Source organism: Schistocerca piceifrons, chromosome 9 (genome assembly GCF_021461385.2).
Source record: "Schistocerca piceifrons isolate TAMUIC-IGC-003096 chromosome 9, iqSchPice1.1, whole genome shotgun sequence".
NCBI lineage: Eukaryota > Metazoa > Arthropoda > Insecta > Orthoptera > Acrididae > Schistocerca > Schistocerca piceifrons.
The window spans coordinates 188,131,894-188,153,409 of NC_060146.1; positions in this window are offsets into that span (position 1 = coordinate 188,131,894).

Below are 21,516 nucleotides of genomic sequence, written 5' to 3' on the forward strand. Positions count from 1 at the left end.
CAGTGGCCAACCCAGTTACTGCTCGTACTGGGCCTGACCCCTCACCCGTGGTCGAGTGGGAGGTCGCCCCGGGGCGAAGAAGGCGGCGAAAGACTTCCCTGGCGACCGCAAGTAAGGCCTCCCCAGTTTGCCTGACAAACAAGTTCCCGGAGCTGTCTGTGGCTGACACAGTCGCTGAGCCATATGTTGTCAACTGTCCTGTGTCACAGTAAACCACTCAGCCTGCAAGATCTGGGAAATTGCAGAGGGAGGGATTATTGGGAGTTGGGAGCTCCAACGTTAGTCGCGTTATGGGGCCCCTTAGGGACTTGGCTGACAAGGTGGGTAAGAAAACTAATGTGCACTCCATGTGCATACCGGGTGGAGTCATTCCAAATGTGGAAAGGGTCCTCCCAGATGCCATGAAGAGCACATGGTGTAGCCAACTACAGATGGTTGCTCACGTCGGTACCAATGGCATGTGTCACTTTGGATCAGAAGAGATTCTCTCTGGTTTCAAGCGGAAAACAGAAGTGGTAAAGGCTGCCAGTCTTGCTTGCAAGATGAAAGCAGAGCTGACCATTTGCAACATAGTCGACAGCACCGATAGCGGACCTTTGGTACAGAGCCGACTAGACGTTCTGCGACCGTGTACGCTGCAGATTCCTCGACTTGCGCCAAAGGGTGGTTGGGTTTCGGGTTTCGCTGAATAGGTCAGGTGTGCACTATACGCACGAGGCAGCTACATGTGTAGCAGGGGCTGTGTGGCGTGGTCGGTTTTTTAGGTTAGAGGGCCTCGGGAACACAAAAGAAAGGCTTCAGTCACAAAGAGTGCATGCTGAACACAGGTAGAACGTAGATACGGAAACCATTGGTATAACTGTTCTAAATTGTCGTAGCTGTGTTGGGAAAGTACCAGAGCTCCAAACGCTAGTAGAAAGCACTGATTCTCAAATCGTAATAGGTACTGAAAGCTGGCTAAAGACGGATATAAGCTCAGTCGAAACTTTTCGAAGAACCTAACGGTGTTCCGAAAGGATAGGCTAAACACGGTTGGCGGCGGCGTGTTTGTTGCTGTAGGAAGTAGTTTAACTTGTCGTGAAATTGAAGTAGATACTTCCTGTGGGTTAGTATGTGCAGATATTGTTGGCAACCAGAATAAGATAATAATTGGATCCTTTTACCGACCTCCCAATTCAGATGATACAGTTCCTGAAAGGTTCAAAGAAAACTTGAGTTTGATTTCAAACACGTACTCGACTCATACCATAAATTGTGCTAACGCATTCTCTGAAAATTATTTCCACTAGTTAGTTCATGCACCCATGCGAATAGTAAACGGTTGTGAAAACACACTTGACCTCCTAGCAACAAATAATCCTGTGTTAATAACGACCATAAAAACCGATCAGGGATTAGTGAACACAGGGTTATCGTCGCGAGACTGAATGTTGTAATCCCCAAATACTCGAAAAATAAGCGAAAAATATACCTGTTCAAAAAAGCACATAAAAATTCGCTTGACGCCTTCCTGAGAGGCAATCTCCACTCATTCGAAATTAATAATATAAGTGTAGGCCAGATGTGACTTAAATTCAAAGAAATAATATTGGCAGCAATTTAGAGATTTATAGCAAATAAATTAACAAACGACGGAGCTGATCCTCCTTGGTACACAAAACGGGTTAGAACACTGTTGCAGAAACAAAGAAACCAACATGCCAGATTCAAACAGACGCAAAATCCCCAGGATTACCGATCTTTCACGGAAGCTCGAAATTTAGAGCGGAATTCAATGCGAGATGCCTATAACAGTTTCCACAACGAAACTTTGTCTCGAAACCTGGCAGAAAATCTAAAGAGATTCTGGTCGTATGTGAAGTATGTTAGCGGCAAGAAACAATCAATGCCTTCTCTGCGCGATAGCAATGGAGATAATATCGAAGACACTGATGCCAAAGCGGAGTTACTAAACACGCTCTTCTGAAATGCCTTCACAAAAGAATACGAAGTAAATATTCCAGAATTCGAATCGAGAACAGCTGCTAACATGAGTAACGTAGAAGTAAATATCCTCGGAGTAGTCAAGCAACTCAAATCACTGGTCCATACTTATACCAATTAGGTTCCTTTCGGGGTATGTTGATGCATTAGCTCCATACTTAACAATCATATACAACCGTTCGCTCGACGAAAGATCCGTACCCAAAGACTGGAAAGTTGCACAGGTCACACCAATATTCAAGAAGGGTAATAGGAGTAATTTACTAAATTACTGACCCAGATCGTTAAGGTCGATATGCAGCAGTATTTTAGAACACATATTGCGATCGAACATTACGAATTACCTCGAAGGAAACGGTCTATTGACACACAGTCAACATGGGTTTAGAAAATATCGTTCCTGTGAAACACTTCTAGCTCTTTATTCTTATGAAGTGGTGAGTACTATTGACAGGGGATTTCAGATCAATTCCGTATTCCTGGATTTCCGGAAGGCTTTTGACACTGTACCACACAAGCGGCTCATAGTGGAATTGCCTGATTATGGAATATCGTCTCAGTTATGTGACTGGATTTGCGATTTCCTGTCAGAGACGCCAGAGTTCGTAGTAATTGACGGAAAGTCATCGAGTAAAACAGAAGTGATTTCTGGCGTTCCCCAAGGCAGTGTTACGGGTCCTTTGCTGTTCCTTAACTATATAAACGATTTGGGAGACAATCTGAGCAGCCGTCTTCCGTTGTTTGCCAATGACGCTGTCGTTTATCGACTAATAAAGTCATCAGAAGATCTAAACAAACTGCAAAACGATTAAGAAAAAATATCTGAATGATGCGAAAAGTGGCAGTTGACCCTAAATAACGAAAAGTGTGAGGTCATCCACATGAGTACTAGAAGGAACTCGTTAAACTTCGGTTACATAATAAATCAGTCTAATCTAAAAGACGTAAATTCAACTAAATACCTAGGTATTACAATTACGAACAAATTATACTGGAAAGAACACATAGAAAACGTTGTGAGTAAGGCTAAGCAGAGACTGCGTTTTATCGGCAGGACACTTAGAAAATGTAACAGACCTACTCTTGTCCGTCCTCTTTTTAGAATAGCGCTGCGCGGTGTGGGTTCCTTACCAGATAGGACTGACGGAGTACATCGAAAAAGTTCAAAGAAAGGCAGCACGTTTTGTATTATCTCGAAATGTGGGAGTGAGTGTCACAGAAATTATACAGGATTTGGGCTGGAAATCATTTAAAGAAGGGCGTTTATCTTTGCGACGGAATCTTCTCACGACATTCCAAGTACCAACTTTCTCCTCCGAATGCGAAAATATTTTGTTGACAGCGACCTACATAGTGAGGAACGATCACCACGATAAAATAAAACAGAGCTCGTAAGGAAAGATAAGGTGTTCATTCTTTCCGCGCGCTAAACGATAGTGGAATAGTAGAGAATTGTGAAAGTGGTTCGATGAACTCTCTGCCAGGCACTTAAATGTGATTTGCAGAGTATCCATGTAGATGTAGATGAAACTTTTTACCGGTGCTTCACACTGTTCATTATCGTCACCAAATGTTACGATATTAGTTAGAAGGAAGCAGCTTTTGTCCTGACACCTCACTAAGTGCTTCCCAATGCCTGTCTTCCACAACAAATTGCACGCTCTAAAGTACCCTCTAGTTGCACGTAAGTTATTCCTTGATGTCTTTCCACGTGTGCTGATGTCCTGTCCCCTTTCCCTGCCAGTGTTTTCTTTCCTTGAGTCTTATCTTGTCCCCCCCCCCCCCCCAATTTTCGACACCCCTCTGTTCATACCACATCTGGATTCTCTTAGGCGCTTTTCCGATGATCCATAATTAATTTCCATGCAGTGCTGTGTTTCAATCGTACGTTGCCAGATGTTACTCTCACAACTTCAGGGCTATGTTTGAAACTATTACGGTTTCTTCGATGTGTGAGTAAAGCGCTACGAGTAATGGTCTTTTGATCTGTTCCTTGATGCCTCACAGTGTTTCTTATCAACTGATCCCTTCTTTTAGTCCAGTTCAGCCATAAGTCACTTTTTTCCCCATTTCGATTTAGTACCTCTTCATTAGTTATTCGGTCAATCCTTCTAATCTTCAGCATTCTTCTGTGACACTTCATTTCAAAATCTTCTATTCCCTTCTTGTCCAAACTGCTTATCCTCCACGTTTCACTTCTCTAGAAAGTTCCAATCAAAGAAATACCTTCAGAAAATACCTTCTCACTCTTATATTAATATTAGATTTTAAGAAACTCTTCTTTTTCAGAAATACTTTTCGAACTATTGCCAGTCTACGTTTTGTGTCCTCTCGACTTCGACCATCTGTAGTTATTTTTCCGCCCTAATAGCTAAATTCATCAATAGCTTTTAGCGTCTTATTTCCGAATCTAATTCCATCTACATCACCTGATTTACTTCTATTACAATTCGTCAGCCTTGTTCTAGTTTTGTTCATGTTCATCTTATAATCTCATTTCAAGACATTATCTATTCTATTTAATGGCTCTTTCACGTCCTTCGCCATCTTTCATGGGATTACAATGCCATCTGCAGATCTCAACGGTTTTATTTTTTCTCCCTAAATTTTAATTTCCTTTCCAAATTTCTTCCTCGTTGCCTTTACTGTGTTCTTAGAGTGCAGATTTAACAGCACTAGACGTAGGCTCCAAGCCTGTCGCACTCCCCTCTCAACTCATCTGCATCTAATTACTACTCTGCATTTCAAACAACAGCGTTAGTACAATTTTGTCCTCACCTGTTTTGTGTATCATGCGGGAACTGTTCCGTCCCTTATTAATTTGCTTGACACAACTCTCAATTGCAGTCAATACTATTTGAAGTATTAGCCGTATCTGGTCTACACTTAACATAGTTTGTAAGAAATGGAGGCTGTCTCTCAGGAAGTCATCCTGAGAAATTTTACCTGCTGTTTTAAATAGCCAATGCTACCCTTTCATGTCCTTCGGCTGTTATAACGGCATTGCAAGTTATAGATAACCTTCTGTTCTTTGTCTTTTATCCGTTATACCTTTGAAATATAAATGAGTGTAATACAGTCAATATTGTCAAGTGCTTTCTCTAAATCTACAAAAGCCTCTTTCACAATGCATTACAATCCCGCCACGGAACAATTTTTTTCCTCTTTCACTACTTCTTCGATATACATGCTGAACAGTAGACGACGAAGATGCACTCTTGTACCATCTTTAATCCAACGAGTTCTGTCTCGGTATTCCCTTCTTTGTGATACCTCTTGGATTTCGACATAATGTGTCTTATCTGTTTCCTGCTAGTGCGTATTTTTCTGGGTGTTTCGAACTCCTTACTCTTCTTTACGTCATAAAACGCTTTCCGTACATCAATATGCGAAATGGTTACGTCAGACTTACCCCTCCAGGGCTTTTACGTTTCCCGTATCCAAACTGGTCATCACCTAACAGATCGCCTCTTACTTAAGAAAAATAAATTCTGTTCCGGTGCCGTGGCCCGCGGGGGAAAGTGTACTTTACGAAACACGGACAACTTTTCGTGTTGGTAGTGCTCTTCCGTGTCCTTTTAAAAACCTGCCAAATCCTCATTATCTGGGCGAGACTTCTCGTGTCAACAGGAGAGGAAGAGTTTTCGTCTGTGTTGCGGGGACCACATTCGCACGAATACAGATGGCAGACTCCAAAACAAGGCATGTGCATTAGCTTAAGAGGAGAAAACGGACCGGAACGCATCTTAATGCTCTTACTTCATAAGCGGGAATTCATATTTCTCTGACACCACTCTACGTGCCACGTACCGACGTGTAGAGACATAAGGTGACGTAATCGAGCAAAGCACGTTTGTAAAGGATGTTAGTGACTACGATGTCCAAAACAATCATTCCAGCAGATCACTTTTATCGTAGAGCTTTCATGACGTCTGCTTCCACCTAAATTTCAGAAATATCAGTATAAGATTCTGGGTCTTTCTCGAGGCAACACACTTCTGTTTTATTGATTTCCGTTTCCCAACTACGAGGCTAATCCGGAAAGTAAGATTACAAGAATTTTTTGTAGTGAACTTAATTCAATGAAATATACATGCATTGTAGTAGTGGTCTTGCATTATTTTTCCACGTAATCACCATTTACCTCAATACATTTTATCATCGGTGGACGTGTTTCTTGATTCATGTTTCATAGACGTCTTCCGCCGCCTTTTTCAGCCAGCTCTCAGCTCTTCACTACAATTTTCACCTCGTCGTCGTCGGAAAAGTGTTTTCCACGAAGGCGTTCCTTCAATTTAGTGAACAGGTGATAGTCACTAGGTAAGTCAACAACTCCTTTGTTGCGTGACTTGTGTGCAGACGCGCGTTGGCGTGAAGGGCAGACTCTCATTGACAGAATCAAGCGATGTTTGGTTTGTAGGGCTCTGCGATGTTCCGTCATGGTTTCACAATGTCTTGCGGCATTTATTGTTTCGCCTCTTTACAAATAAATCAACGAGCAGAACCCCTTTTCTGAACCAAAATACTGACGCCATCATTTTCCTCACTGTTTGCTGTGTTTTGAATTTTTTGGCTGAACGAGAATAAGTATGGCGCCACTACATTGACTGTCGTTTGCTCTCTAGAGAATGGTGATAAGCCCCAGTTCCATCTCTTGTCACGGTAGAGTTAAGAAGAGCCTCACCTTCAGTCTCAAAACGGTCGAGAAACTGACGCTATTAATTTTGTGTGCTTCGGTAAGCATCCTCGGTACCCATCGCTCACACAGCTTGCGATAATTTAGTCGATCAGTTACGATTTCATGAACATAAGTTCGTGAAATATTTCGACAAACTGCATGCAGGTCGTCAATTGTGGAACGGCGATCAGAGAGAATATATTCTTCCATTTTCTGCATCACATCATCATTCCCAACAGAGACACTTCTGCTTCTGTCTTCATCGTGAATTTCCGTTCTTCCAAATTTGAAATTCCGTACCCATTTCGTCATACGCTGCCTTGCCATTAAGTCCATGAACTGAAACAATTTCTACCGGCCGGAGTGGCCGAGCGGTTCAAGGCGCTAGAGCCTGGAACCGCGTGACCGCTACGGTCGCAGGTTCGAATCCTGCCTCGGGCATGGATGTGTGTCATGTCCTTAGGTTAGTTAGGTTTAAGTAGTTCTAAGTTCTAGGGGACTGATGACCTCAGATGTTAAGTCCCATAGTGCTCAGACCCATTTGAGCCATTTAGAAGATTCCGTCGCAACGAAAAAGTCTTTCTTTTAATGATGTCCAGCTCAAATCCCGTATCATTTCAGTGACACTCCCTGCCACATTTCGCGATAATACAAACGTGCTGCCCTTCTTTGAACTTTTTCCATGTACCCCGTCAGTCCTATCTGGCAAGGACCCAACACCACGCAGTAACATTCTAAAAGAGGACGGACAAGCCTAGTGTAGGCAGCCTCCTTAGTAGGTCTGTTACATTTTCTAAGTGTGCTGCCAACTTAAAGCAGTCTTTGTTAGACTACCCCACAACATATTCTGTGTGTTCCTCCCAGTTGAAGTTGTTCGCAATTGTAATGGTATTTAGTTGAATTTACGACTTTAAGAATAGACTGATTTGTCGTGTAACCGAAGTTCAACAAATTCCTGTTAGCACTCATGTGGATGACCTCACACTTTTCGTTATTTAGGGTCAATTGCCACTTTTCGCACCATTCCGATATTTCTTCTAAATCGTTTTGCAGTTTGTTTTGATCTTCTGATGACTTTATTAGTCGATAAACGACAGCGTCACCTGCAAACAACCAAAGAGGGTTGCTCAGATTGTCTACCAAATCGTTTGTATAGGCACGAACAGCAAAGGGCATTTATCACTAACTTAGGGAACGCCAGAAATAACTTCTGTTTTACTTGATGACATTCCTTTAATTACTACGAACTCTGACCTCTCTGACAGGAAATAACAAACCCAGTCACATAACTCAGACGATATTCCATAAGCACGCAGTTTCACTACAAGTCACTTGTCTGGTGCGGTGTCAAAAGCCTTCCGGTAATGCAGCAATACGCAATTGATCTGAAACCCCTTGTCAGTAGCATTCAACACTTCATGCGAATGAAGAGCTAGTTGTGTTTCACAAGATCGATTTTTCTAAACCCATGCTGACTGTGTGTCAATAGATCGTTTCCTTCGAGGTAATTCATAATGTTCGAAAACAATACATGTTACAGAATCCTGCTGCATATAATGATATGGGCCAGTGATGATATGGGCCTGTAATTTGAAACGTGACTCGTCCGCCCAGGCGACATGTTTTCAGCCATCAACAGTCCAGTGTCGGTGTTGACGGGTCCAGGCGAGACGTAAACCTTTGTCAAGTGCAGTCATCAAGGGTACACGATTGGTCTTCGGCTCCGAAAGCCCATATCGATGATACTTCGTTGAATGGTTCGCATGCTGACATTTGTTGACGGGCAAGCAATGAAATCTGCAGCAGTTTGCGGAGGGGCTGCCCTTACGTCACGTTGATCTATTATCGTCACTCGTCAGTCTTGCAGGTTCTTTTTCCGGCCGCGGCGATGTTGGAGATTTGATGTTTTACCGGATTCCTGATATTCACGATACACTCTTGAAGAGGTCGAACGGGAAAATCTCCACTTCACTGCTATCTCGGAGATGCTGTGTCCCATCGCTCGAGCGCTGACTGTAACACCACGTTCAAACTCACTTAAATCTTGACAACCTGCCATTGTACGAGGGTCACTCCAAAAGAAATGCACACTATTCTTGTAAAAATACAGTTTTCGTTCTGCATGTGTGAAAGTTGTATAGTGTACAGATACATACTTCCCACTTGTTTTCAGACTTAGGTCAACCTCTCCCCGTGAGTGGTGCAGTCACAGCATGTCTTCAAGATGGCTGCTACACTTCACGTTCGTCAGAAGCAACGTGCTGTCATTGAATTCCTGTGCTGTGAAAACGAGACAGTGGGAAACATCTGCAAGAGATTGAAAAAGGTGTATGGAGATGCTGCTGTCGATCGCAGTACAGTTAGTCGGTGGACAAGCAGGTTACGTGATGAAAGCTGGCACGTCATTATTGAGGATTGTCCTCGCAGCGGCAGGCCTCGTACTGCACACACTCCAGACAATGTGCAGAGAGTTAAGGAATTGGTGACTGCTGACCGACGCATCACAGTGAACGAATTGTCACGCTACGTTGGGATATGGGAAGGAAGTGTTCGCAGAATACTGAAAGTGTTGGCGTTAAAAAACGTTTGTGCCAGGTGTGTTCCTAGGATGTTAACAGCGGCTCACAAGGAAACAAGAGAAAAGGTATGCAGCGAACTTTTGGAACAGTACGAGAATGGTGGAGATGAATTTCTTGGAAGAACTGTGACAGGTTATGAAACATGGCTGCATCATTTTCCACCAGAGACGAAGAGGAAATCAATAGAGTGGCATCATGCAAGTTCACCTAAGAAAAAAAAAATTAAAACCACATCTGCTGGAAAAGTTATGTCTACGGTGTTTATCGATTCCGAAGGACTCTTGCTTGTGGACATCATGGCAAGTGGAACCACCGTAAATTTTTATGCATATGTGACGACACTGAAGAAACTTCAAGCTCGACTGAGACGTATTCGACCACATCGGCTAAAGCAGGCTGTTCTGCTGTTGCACGACAATGCACGGCCACATGTCAGTCAAAACACCATAGAAACGATCACAAAACTCGGATGGACAACACTGAAACACCCGCCTTCAGTCCTGACCTGGCCCCTTGTGACAATCGTCTCTTTGGGAAACTGGAAGACTCTGTTCGTGGAACAAGGTTTGAAGATGACGGCTCCCTTGTGTACGCTGCCATACAGTGGCTCCAACAGGTTGGCCCAGAATTTTACTGTGCCGGTATACAGCCTCTGGTTTCAACATGGCGTAAGGCAATTGAGAGGGATGGAAATTATGTGGAGAAATGAAAATATTGTTCCAAAAGGATATATCTACACACTGTAAAACTTTGAAACATGTAGACTAAAAGATGGATTTAAAAAAATAGTGTGCATTTGTTTGGGAGTGACCCTCGTAGCAGCAGTAACCAATCTAAAAACTGCGACAGTCATTTGTTGTCTTACATAGGCGTTGCAAACCTCAACGCCGTATTCTGCCTGTTTACATATCTCAGTAAAGGCATGTCTATACCAGTGTCTTTAGGCGCTTCAGTGTGCTTTCTACATGCCCTAGTAGAATGAACGGAGTCCAGACTGTATAGGTGCAATTAGAGTTCTGCGATGAGAGTACGGCAGCGCAGCATTTCAGATATCAGAAAACGGGACAATACTCAAAGGGAAAATGACCCTGCGTGCAGATTCGGCAGTTGAAGCTTCCAGAAAACATCGTTCCGAAAAATCTATGTGTGTATTCGCAAGTCATAATAATAAAGCACTCACTGATGAAAGAAATAAGCTGTTTTATACGTTTTTCAGTAAGAAAATACTTTCTAGAGTCCTTCACGTGGTTTTGGAGACGTAGTGTTTACTGACACTGTCTGCGTCATAAAACTGAATTAACTTGCGACGACCTTTATCGTCTGCCGTCGACAGTGCCCTTACTATCCAAACTGAGACTAACATCTATACAAGTACCCTCTCAACAAACTTCAAGACAAAAGTGAGTCTCTTTATTATATTAACACGGCAAAGAAATATACTCTCCACGGAGAAGCGTTAGATTTCTAAGACCGTCAAACTCTCGCAGGCGAGTTCTGTTTCTCGTATTAAAAGAGCAATAACATTATATGCCGATGATTTTATGTGATAATCTTCTGAATTTCTGTGCTGCTCCTGACTAGGTTATAGAAACAATTACTTTTGTGCAAGTTGGATTCAATAAAGTACGTCAAGAGAAATGCTAGATTGGTACCGGTAGATGGAATTGTAAGCAAGTAATGCAATAAGCACCGAACTGCTTACTTATTATTATACATGTAGTAGACCATTTGTGGATCACGTGAAGCTTCTACAGTTATTCCTGCGGCTTTCCCATTAGACTTTCATTTTCTCAGATGGCTCTAAGCACCATGGGACTTAACATCTAAGGTCATCAGTCCCGTAGACTTAGAACTACTTACACCTAATCAACCTAAGGACATCACACATTTCCATGGCCGAGGCAGGATTCGAACCTGCGACCGTAGCGGCAGTATGGTTCCAGACTAAAGCGCCTAGAATCGCTCGGCCACAGCGGCCGCCCTTCATTTTCTCTCTCATGGCTTTTTTTCTTTCATCCGTCAACTTTGTACCGGTCTTTTTCCCTCTTGTCTCTTGCAGGACTTCCGCTTGTCTATATTGCTTCTGTAGATGCTACGCTCCGTAGTGTCCTGAACGGTGAGTTGAGCATCAATAAGGTCTCTTCGTACTCGTTCGGCCCATGTCATACCTTTAAGGTTTTCAGTGGCTGTGCGTATATGACGTGTGAGTCTATACTCAGCGAATCTGTGTATGTGCCCATAGAATTTAAGGCGTCTTTTTTAAATGTCAGCAGCAATATATGAAATATCGGCTCTGTTTTCGTTGGTTTGCAGTCTATATACAGCTTCAGGTTTACGTAGTCCAAGGATTTTCCTATGGATCTTTCAGTCTTCATTTTGTAGATTTTGTAGTAGCGTCTTGTTATGGAGTGACAAATTTTCTGCTGCATATAGCACCTCGGGATTAATGAGAGTGCTGTAGTGCCTGATTTTTGCATGCAAGGACATGCACTTGGTGTTGTAAAGTTGGTGTGTTCGACCATAGGCTCTCTTTAGTTTCGGTGCTCGAGTTTCTTGAGATTTTTTTCTAGTCCAGTGGGTTCCAAAATCTCCCCCAGGTATAGAAAATGTGGAACTCTGTTTATCCGTCCATATTTTTTATCAGATTCTGTATGTTTAAGAAAGTAAACATAAATTCTGTTTTATCAAAAGAAATTTGCAAGCCAACCTTCTCGGCGCATTCCTTGAGTATTTCTATTTGATGTATTGCATTTTGTTCGTTGTCTGTAAAAATTGCAAGGTCATCGGCAAAGGCTACGCAGGTGAGTTCAGTTTCCCTTCCTTCTTCTCCGGTTTCCATAGGCCACATTTTCTAAGCTCACTCTCTCATTCCCTTATGAGCTTGCCCAAAATGTTACATTTTTTTGTAATGAAAGATTAAAAAGAATTAAATATCAAGGTCTGGCCAAGTGATCGAAAACGCTATGTTATTGGCTCACGCTCTGGTGGCTTCACAAGCTAGGAGTAAGATGAAGCTCTACTTTGTTACAGGAGCGTTAGGCGAAGTTAAAAGGTTTTTACGTAGTTTTACGGCGAACAGTTTATCTGTGTAAGGATGGAAAACGCAATTACAACTTTTAAGTAACAATAGAAAGGAATTTTGTGAATGCTGATAGTGGAAGCCTTGCAAAAGCTGATCGTTTATGCTCCACCCGTTTAGAGCGACGATACGTGCAACGACGGACATTAATTTCGCTGCTCCCTGAAACATCATCAGACTCGCTCAAAACTAAGGAATTGTAAACTTTTGCAAGTGGGTCTGTATACTGTAAGGGGCGTTCAAAATGAAACGAGCCGGAGGCATAATTACAGGAACCAGTGTCTGTATGTTAGAAGAATTGACCTGGCTGTTGAGACACTTGTCCCACTATGACACAAGGTGGTGAATGGCTGTCTCATAAAAGTCGTCGTCCGAGGACAATCTTATGTCCCTCAGAGCCTTTTTAAGGGGACCAAAAATGGCGTAACCACAGGGAGAGAAGTCCGGACTGTATGGAGTGTGGCCGAGAACCTCCCATTTGGATTTTTGCAGGAGTGCCGCGACTGTATTGGCTGTATGAGGCTTTGCATGGTTGTGGAACAGAATGAGCCCACGAGTGAGAGTTCTTGGCCATTTTGATTTGATCGCTTGGCGAAGGCTGGTCGAGGTTTGTGAGTAACGCTGGGCATTCAATGTTGTCCCGTGCTACAGGAAGTGAATGAGAAGCGAATCATTTTTGGTCCCCTTAAAAAGGCTCTCAGTGGCAAATGATTCACTTCTGACGTCGACGTCCAGCTGTACGTGCGGAACTGGTTAACATCGCAGCACCGGGAATTTTATGAGCCTTGTGTCACAGTGGGACAAGTGTCTCAACACCCAGGGTCACTACTCCTGACATACAGGTACTGGCTTCTTTAATTATGCCTCTGGCTCGTTTCTCTTTGAACGCCTCTTATATAACTAGATTGTCGCCTATCAGTCATGAGCTACGACCAAAAGCACCCAAAAACTACTCTTGGCAAAACGTAGTGCTGATTTCCTGTCTGGAAGACGGACAGCGCATACGACTGTAGTGCAAGACGTCACATGTTTGTATCTTGGGACCGTTACATACTTTTTAAAAGTTTTACACGAAATACAAGTAGCTTTGATTGTGGGATGTATTATATATAGCTTCACATTAGTCTTACAATTAGTCTGAGAGTCGGACAGCAGAGGATAAATACATTTACTTTGCGAACAAACAATTCACTTTTTAGAAAGCACTGCTAATAGTGAAGGTGATAGCCATATGTCCACAGCATAACGAGGGGTAGGATGACGAGGTTATACAAGGAGATATAAAGCGTATACAACATTCAAGTAACACAAACGTTAGGGCCGTGATCCTAGTGTGTGTAAACGTTCGTTAACGTCTAAAGCAGACTTACTTAACCTTTCTGTAAGATGATGAAGCTGCAAAAGTTTAAATAATAAGTATCCTAGCTAGACAGTACGAAGATAAAAACATAGTTTATAATTAAGTAAAAAGTGTGTGCCCACATGAACTGGAAAACATATTTTTGAACGTGACGTGTGTGAAAAGTGATTGCAAAATGTAAGCGCATGACAACAGCACGGAAACCACAATCGTATTCTCTTTCTGATAGGAGTGGTGAAGATTTGTAATCGTGATTTGGTTTTTCACATGAGACGACTGTCGAATCGTTTTACAAGTAAGTTAAAATGCTCCTTCGTGCTAGATTCGAACCAGCGATCTATGGACACCGTCTTATAAAATCCTATGGTTTATCTCTTTAATAGCTGAGTACCGAACAATTCAGGTTTAGTTAAGTAGAACACTTGTCACTAGGAGTTTAATTTCGTTAAATGACGCTATCCTTCGTTTAACAGTGGGAAAGCATATCTCGGAGATGAAGTTAATGTTAACTTCACAGTGCAAGACACTTTCAGTTAAGTTAGTGAACTTGTACGTCGACCTGGTGGGAATTTGCTGGTACAGAAAGACCACACTTTTCGCATCTTCTTATCCTCTGGAACACTGCAAAAAACAATTTTTCATGAGTTTTTGTAAATGTATTTGTACAATATCGTACTACAAACCATTTGTAGCCCATTTTCCAAAACGTAAATTCCAAAACAGGACATCACCGTTGGTTAGCATTACGACAGTAGGAACAATGAACTAGCCAGTGACATCACAGGCATCACATGACTCGAATGGAGCGTTTTTGATGGAATTCAAATTATTTGAATTTCGAAACTTCCTGGCAGATTAAAAATGTGTGCCGGACCGATATTCGAACTCGAGACCTTTGCCTTTCACGGGCACTTCGTATCAGCGCCCACTCCGCTGCAGAGTGAAAATCTCATTCTGGAAACATCCCCCAGGCTGTGGCTAAGCCATGTCTCCGCAGTATCCTTTCTTTCGGGAGTGCTAGTTCTGCAAGGTTCGCAGGAGAGCTTCTGTAAAGTTTGGAAGGTAGGAGACGAGGTACTGGCAGAAATAAAGCTGTGAGGACAGGGCGTGAGTAGTGCTTGGGTAGCTCAGTAGGTAGAGCACTTGCCCGCGAAAGGCAACGGTCCCGAGTTCGAGTCTCGGTCCGGCACACAGTTTTAATCTGCCACGAAGTTTCATATCAGCGCACACTCCGCTGCAGACTGAAAATGTCATTCTGGAAACCATATGAATTTCATTTCCGTTTTTTAGAAAAGAATACTGAAATTCAAGAGGCGGGCTACACCAGACCAGTCAAAAGACTGATGACCAAAAAGAAATACTTTTTCGATGTGCTCCATCAGTCCTATCTGGTAAGGACCCCACAGCGCGCAGTATTCTAAAAGAGGACGGACAAGCGTAGTGTGTGCAGTCTCCTTAGTAGATCTGTTACATTTTCTAAGTGTTCTTCCAATAAAACGCAATCCTTGGCTAGCCTTCCCCACAACATTTTCCATGTGTTCCTTCCAATGTCAGTTGTTCGTAATTCTAACACTTAGGTATTTAGTTGAATTTACGGCTTTTGGATTAGACTGATTTATCGTGTAACCGAAGTTCAAAGGATTCCTTTTAGCACTCATGTGGATGACCTCACACTTTTCGTTATTTAGGGTCAACTGTCAATTTTCGCACCATACATATATCTTTTCTAAATCGTTTTGCAGTTTGTTTTGATCTTCTGATGACTTTATTAGTCGGTAAACGACAGCGTCATCTGTAAATAACCTAAGACGGCTGCTCAGATTGTCTCCCAAATCGTTTATATAGATGAGGAACAGCAAGGGGCCTATAACACTACCTTGGAGAACGCCAGAAATCATTTCTGTTTTACTCGATGAGTTACTACGAACTGTGACCTCTTTGACAGGAAATCATGTGGCAAAAATAGAAACAGCATATACCACTTACATAGCGGTAAAAGTTCGATTCCCAAAGTATACAGAAACGATTAGCTCCTGTGGTGGTTGAGTTACAATGGCTAATTTTTGTTAATGATTCATGCAGGTTCATCTCTGTCCTCCAAACGGTAATGTTACTGTAAGTAGAATGGATCCTTCCTTTGGTGATTGTTCTTTTACAGTTATACATTTCTCATCCTGCCAGTCCAACTTTGACGGTTGGCTGTATAAATTCTGAAAAAGTACGGTGCTCGGTGTACCCAAGGAGGCATCACTTCCTGTACGCCAACGAAACGCGCAGCGAGAATACAGTTCCGGGTGAACGTGTCGGCGATTTCTTCCAGCATGTTCCAGAGACGCGGCTTCCTGGCGTGCTGAGGTGTGGAGTGTGGACAGCGATTTAATGGCCTCCTGAGAAAGGACGGCCTCCTCGAAAGTGAAATTCCGCCGACGCATTACGCGGACACGAGTTGGCAGCGGACCGCTCGTGCGAGCACACTTGCTGAATATCGATTCGTGGCCCGACTCCAGATCTCGCCGCAGAGTTAACCCTCAAGCCTTCGGCGGCGAAAACCACGTCTTATCCGCGTCACCGTTGGAACGGTCACCACACACGTGTCCCGAAGATATCCGCTCTTTCGAGAACGCCCGAGCTCATTTGGGTTGTCCCGCTTTTACTAACAGTGAAACGAGTGTATGTAGATATTTTTGTTACTTCTTTACTACTACAATAAAATGTACGTTTTTGTCATCGGACGCCTATCACTTAACTGAAGTATAGCATCGTCAGCGGTCTGTGTTGAAAGATATTCAGAACTTGATTCGTTTTTACGATCGAAAAACAGTTCTTCAAAAATTTGTTGCGTTTTACTAAGGGTAATTTCTGCTTGGTATTTCTCCTACATCAGGAAGTGCTCTCCGCCACCACATCTCTGTTTCCTTTCTTTATTAGACACTGACACTTGCAGTGTTTATTCGTATGCTTTTACGTAAGTGTGTATTGTGTTTTGTAGTGTTGCCATCATTGGCAGTAGTTTGTCTTTGAGCTACCCTTTTTTCTCATTTTCCTCTGTTGTTAATTATATGTGTGTTGTTACACTTGACTATGTTGCTCTGTGTGTATATTCTGTTTAAGAGTAATGGCAGAATTGCGATGGAGTTTTTTGTGGTGAATAGGTGGGGGAGGGAGTAGCAAATATAAGTAGACGTAAGTGCATAGTAGTGCGATGAAGAGCGAGTTGGAAGGAAAGGTGAGTAGCAAGAAGTGATATGAAACTGGGGATGGGGAGTGGTGGAAGTGGGTGTGCGGGTTGAGTGGGAGAGGATGAAGAATATAAAAGCCCCTTCTCTTTTTCATGTGATTTCTTGAAATATTTTATATACACTCCTGGAAATTGAAATAAGAACACCGTGAATTCATTGTCCCAGGAAGGGGAAACTTTATTGACACATTCCTGGGGTCAGATACATCACATGATCACACTGACAGAACCACAGGCACATAGACACAGGCAACAGAGCATGCACAATGTCGGCACTAGTACAGTGTATATCCACCTTTCGCAGCAATGCAGGCTGCTATTCTCCCATGGAGACGATCGTAGAGATGCTGGATGTAGTCCTGTGGAACGGCTTGCCATGCCATTTCCACCTGGCGCCTCAGTTGGACCAGCGTTCGTGCTGGACGTGCAGACCGCGTGAGACGACGCTTCATCCAGTCCCAAACATGCTCAATGGGGGACAGATCCGGAGATCTTGCTGGTCAGGGTAGTTGACTTACACCTTCTAGAGCACGTTGGGTGGCACGGGATACATGCGGACGTGCATTGTCCTGTTGGAACAGCAAGTTCCCTTGCCGGTCTAGGAATGGTAGAACGATGGGTTCGATGACGGTTTGGATGTACCGTGCGCTATTCAGTGTCCCCTCGACGATCACCAGTGGTGTACGGCCAGTGTAGGAGATCGCTCCCCACACCATGATGCCGGGTGTTGGCCCTGTGTGCCTCGGTCGTATGCAGTCCTGATTGTGGCGCTCACCTGCACGGCGCCAAACACGCATACGACCATCATTGGCACCAAGGCAGAAGCGACTCTCATCGCTGAAGACGACACGTCTCCATTCGTCCCTCCATTCACGCCTGTCGCGACACCACTGGAGGCGGGCTGCACGATGTTGGGGCGTGAGCGGAAGACGGCCTAACGGTGTGCGGGACCGTAGCCCAGCTTCATGGAGACGGTTGCGAATGGTCCTCGCCGATACCCCAGGAGCAACAGTGTCCCTAATTTGCTGGGAAGTGGCGGTGCGGTCCCCTACGGCACTGCGTAGGATCCTACGGTCTTGGCGTGCATCCGTGCGTCGCTGCGGTCCGGTCCCAGGTCGACGGGCACGTGCACCTTCCGCCGACCACTGGCGACAACATCGATGTACTGTGGAGACCTCACGCCCCACGTGTTGAGCAATTCGGCGGTACGTCCACCCGGCCTCCCGCATGCCCACTATACGCCCTCGCTCAAAGTCCGTCAACTGCACATACGGTTCACGTCCACGCTGTCACGGCATGCTACCAGTGTTAAAGACTGCGATGGAGCTCCGTATGCCACGGCAAACTGGCTGACACTGACGGCGGCGGTGCACAAATGCTGCGCAGCTAGCGCCATTCGACGGCCAACACCGCGGTTCCTGGTGTGTCCGCTGTGCCGTGCGTGTGGTCATTGCTTGTACAGCCCTCTCGCAGTGTCCGGAGCAAGTATGGTGGGTCTGACACACCGGTGTCAATGTGTTCTTTTTTCCATTTCCAGGAGTGTAATTTCTTGTTTCCAATATTTATTTGAACATTGAGCAACTGTTTCTTTTTGTTGTTGTTGTTAATGCTTTGTGAATGTCTAAATTTTGTTGAAAAGGGGGAAAGAGAGAAGGTGTTCTTTTTTACTAATTATTATGGTGTTCATATCATTATTAGACTGTGGTATTCCTGTATCAGAGGACCCGCAAATGCTGAAAGGTTTGATCTGTATTTCAGTGCTCCGATGTGTTCCATGTATCTTATGCCAAATGTCCAACCAATAGTCCCAATTTATCTACACTGCAATGACTGGCAGGACATTTGACACAAGATATAAATAGCACGTCAAGTAAACAGATGCTCCGTGTCTAAATAAATATTGCTCCTTAGATTTTTCTCCAACTCACTCTGCATCACTCTGCTATGCACCTATTATCACTAATGTTTGCTTCTCCCTCCCCACCTATTCATCACAAAAAACTCCGTCACTGTTCCTTAATTGCTTTTACACAGTATATAAATACGCAGCAACAAAGTTAGAGTACCTAACATATAATTAGCTACATAGGAGAAGGAAAAAGAAGTGCAGGTCAAAGATAAACATTACAAAATATAATAGACACTCATAAACTATAAAGTAAGTGTGGGCAATATGGGCAGAGAAAAGAAGATTTCAGGGTCTTAGGTGGGCTTGGTATTGTCGCACTCAGAATGACCAGGCGAAAGTTATTTTTATGATCCGACGAAACTAGAGTCGTTCGATATAACGGGTGAGTTCTCTGATTGATCTTCATTTTATTACAGAAATGGTAAAAAGGTTTCAGGATAAAATAGAGAAAATAACAAATAATTAATTGGTTGTTAATAATTTGCACAGTCGTGATAAATCTATTGTTAGAATTGCGTGGGAATGACGGATAAGTACCAGCAGCGAGATTCAATCTGAGACGTCGCTCTTTTGAAACTGAGGGCTACTTCGCTCGGCGGGAGACTCCTTGAAGTCTAGCGCTAATACGAAGTTTATATGGTCGCCTCAAGTTTTCAAATTTAGTTTTCTCGAAAATGGTTGAGAGTTGTGTGTTCCTGTACACATGTTACGTTTAAGTTCTAGTTAATGTGAATCAAAAAGGTGAACATCGGTTTGTTGCAGTATTCTCGAACATATTCTCAGTTCGAATGAAATGAATTTCCTTGAGACAGAGAAGTTGCGGTCCATGCATCAGCACGGCTTTAGAAAGCATCGCTCCTACGAAACGCAACTCGCCCTTTTCTCACATGATATCTTGCGAACCATGGATGAAGGGTGTCAGACGGATGCCATATTCCTTGACTTCCGGAAAGCGTTTGACTCGGTGCCCCACTGCAGACTCCTAACTAAGGTACGAGCATATGGGATTGATTCCCAAGTATGTGAGTGGCTCGAAGATTTCTTAAGTAATAGAACCCAGTACGTTGTCCTCGATGGTGAGTATTCATCGGAGGTGAGGGTATCATCTGGAGTGCCCCAGGGAAGTGTGGTAGGTCCGCTGTTGTTTTCTATCTACATAAATGATTTTTTGGATAGGGTGGATAGCAACGTGCGGCTGTTTGCTGATGATGCTGTGGCGTAAGGGAAGGTGTCGTCGTTGAGTGACTGTAAGAGGACACAAGATGACTTGGACAGGATTTGTGATGAATGGCAGCTAACTCTAAATATAGGTAAATGTATATTAATGCAGATCAATAGGAAAAAGAATCCCGTAACGTTTGAATACTACATTAGTAGTGTAGCGCTTGACAAAGTCACGTCCATTAAATATTTGGGCGTAACATTGCAGAGCGATATGAAGTGGGACAAGCATGTAATGGCAGTTGTGGGGAAGGCGGATAGTCGTCTTCGGTTCATTGGTAGAATTTTGGGTAGATGTGGTTCATCTGTAAAGGAGACCGTTTATAAAACACTAATACGACCTATTCTTGAGTACTGCTCGAGCGTTTGGGATCCCTATCAGGTCGGATTGAGGCAGGACATAGAAGAAATGCAGAGGCGGGCTGCTAGATTTGTTACTGGTAGGTTTGATCATCACGCGAGTGTTACGGAAATGCTTCAGGAACTCGGGTGGGAGTCTCTAGAGGAAAGGAGAAGTTCTTTTCGTGAATCGCTACTGAGGAAATTTAAAGAACCAGCATTTCAGGCTGACTGCAGTACAATTTTACTGCCGCCAACTTACATTTCGCGGAAAGACCACAAATATAAGATAAGAGAGATTAGGGCTCGTACAGAGGCATATAGGCAGTCATTTTTCCCTCGTTCTGTTTGCAAGTGGAACAGGGAGAGATGATGCTGGTTGTGGTACGAGGTACCCTCCGCCACGCACCGTATGGTGGATTGCGGAGTATGTAGATGTAGATGTAGAAGTGAAGTTCACTGTCAATGTGAATCAAATCCCTTAGGGGCTGGGCCTCCATGCCGAGGCGCTGTGACCCTGAGGGCCGGCAGCGGTGGCCGTGCGGTTCTAGGCGCTCCAGTCCGGAGCCGCGCTGCTGCTACGGTCGCAGGTTCGAATCCTGCCTCGGGCATGGGTGTTGTGTGCTGTCCTTAGGTTAGTTAGGTTTAAGTAGTTCTAAGTTCTAGGGGACTGATGACCACAGCAGTTGAGTCCCATAGTGCTCAGAGCCATTTGACCCTGAGGGACGGGCTGTGACTTCGCCAGCGCCTACCATTCGTCTTTGCAATATGCAGCGAGACACCGCCACTTTCTGGAATTGCTGACTCTGTTATAACACCGCTATCATTGATCGATGCCACTCTTTTGATAATCACTTCGAAAAAAATAAACTTATGTATTTAATTATTCGTATGTTTACATGTAGCAGAGACCGGGGAGAGCTGAAGATATTTCCCCTTAACCACTACCAATAAATTCAGTTATAGAACGACACAGCAAATTTTTACACGTATTACAAAAGAAGCTGACCTGTTATTTTACATTTTTCTTCCTCTTGTTGTTCTGCTTTTTACAGATAAGGCCTGTCAACTATCACGGTATAACTGTATGTGTATGTGTCCACTTTATCACGAGATAATTATACATTTTT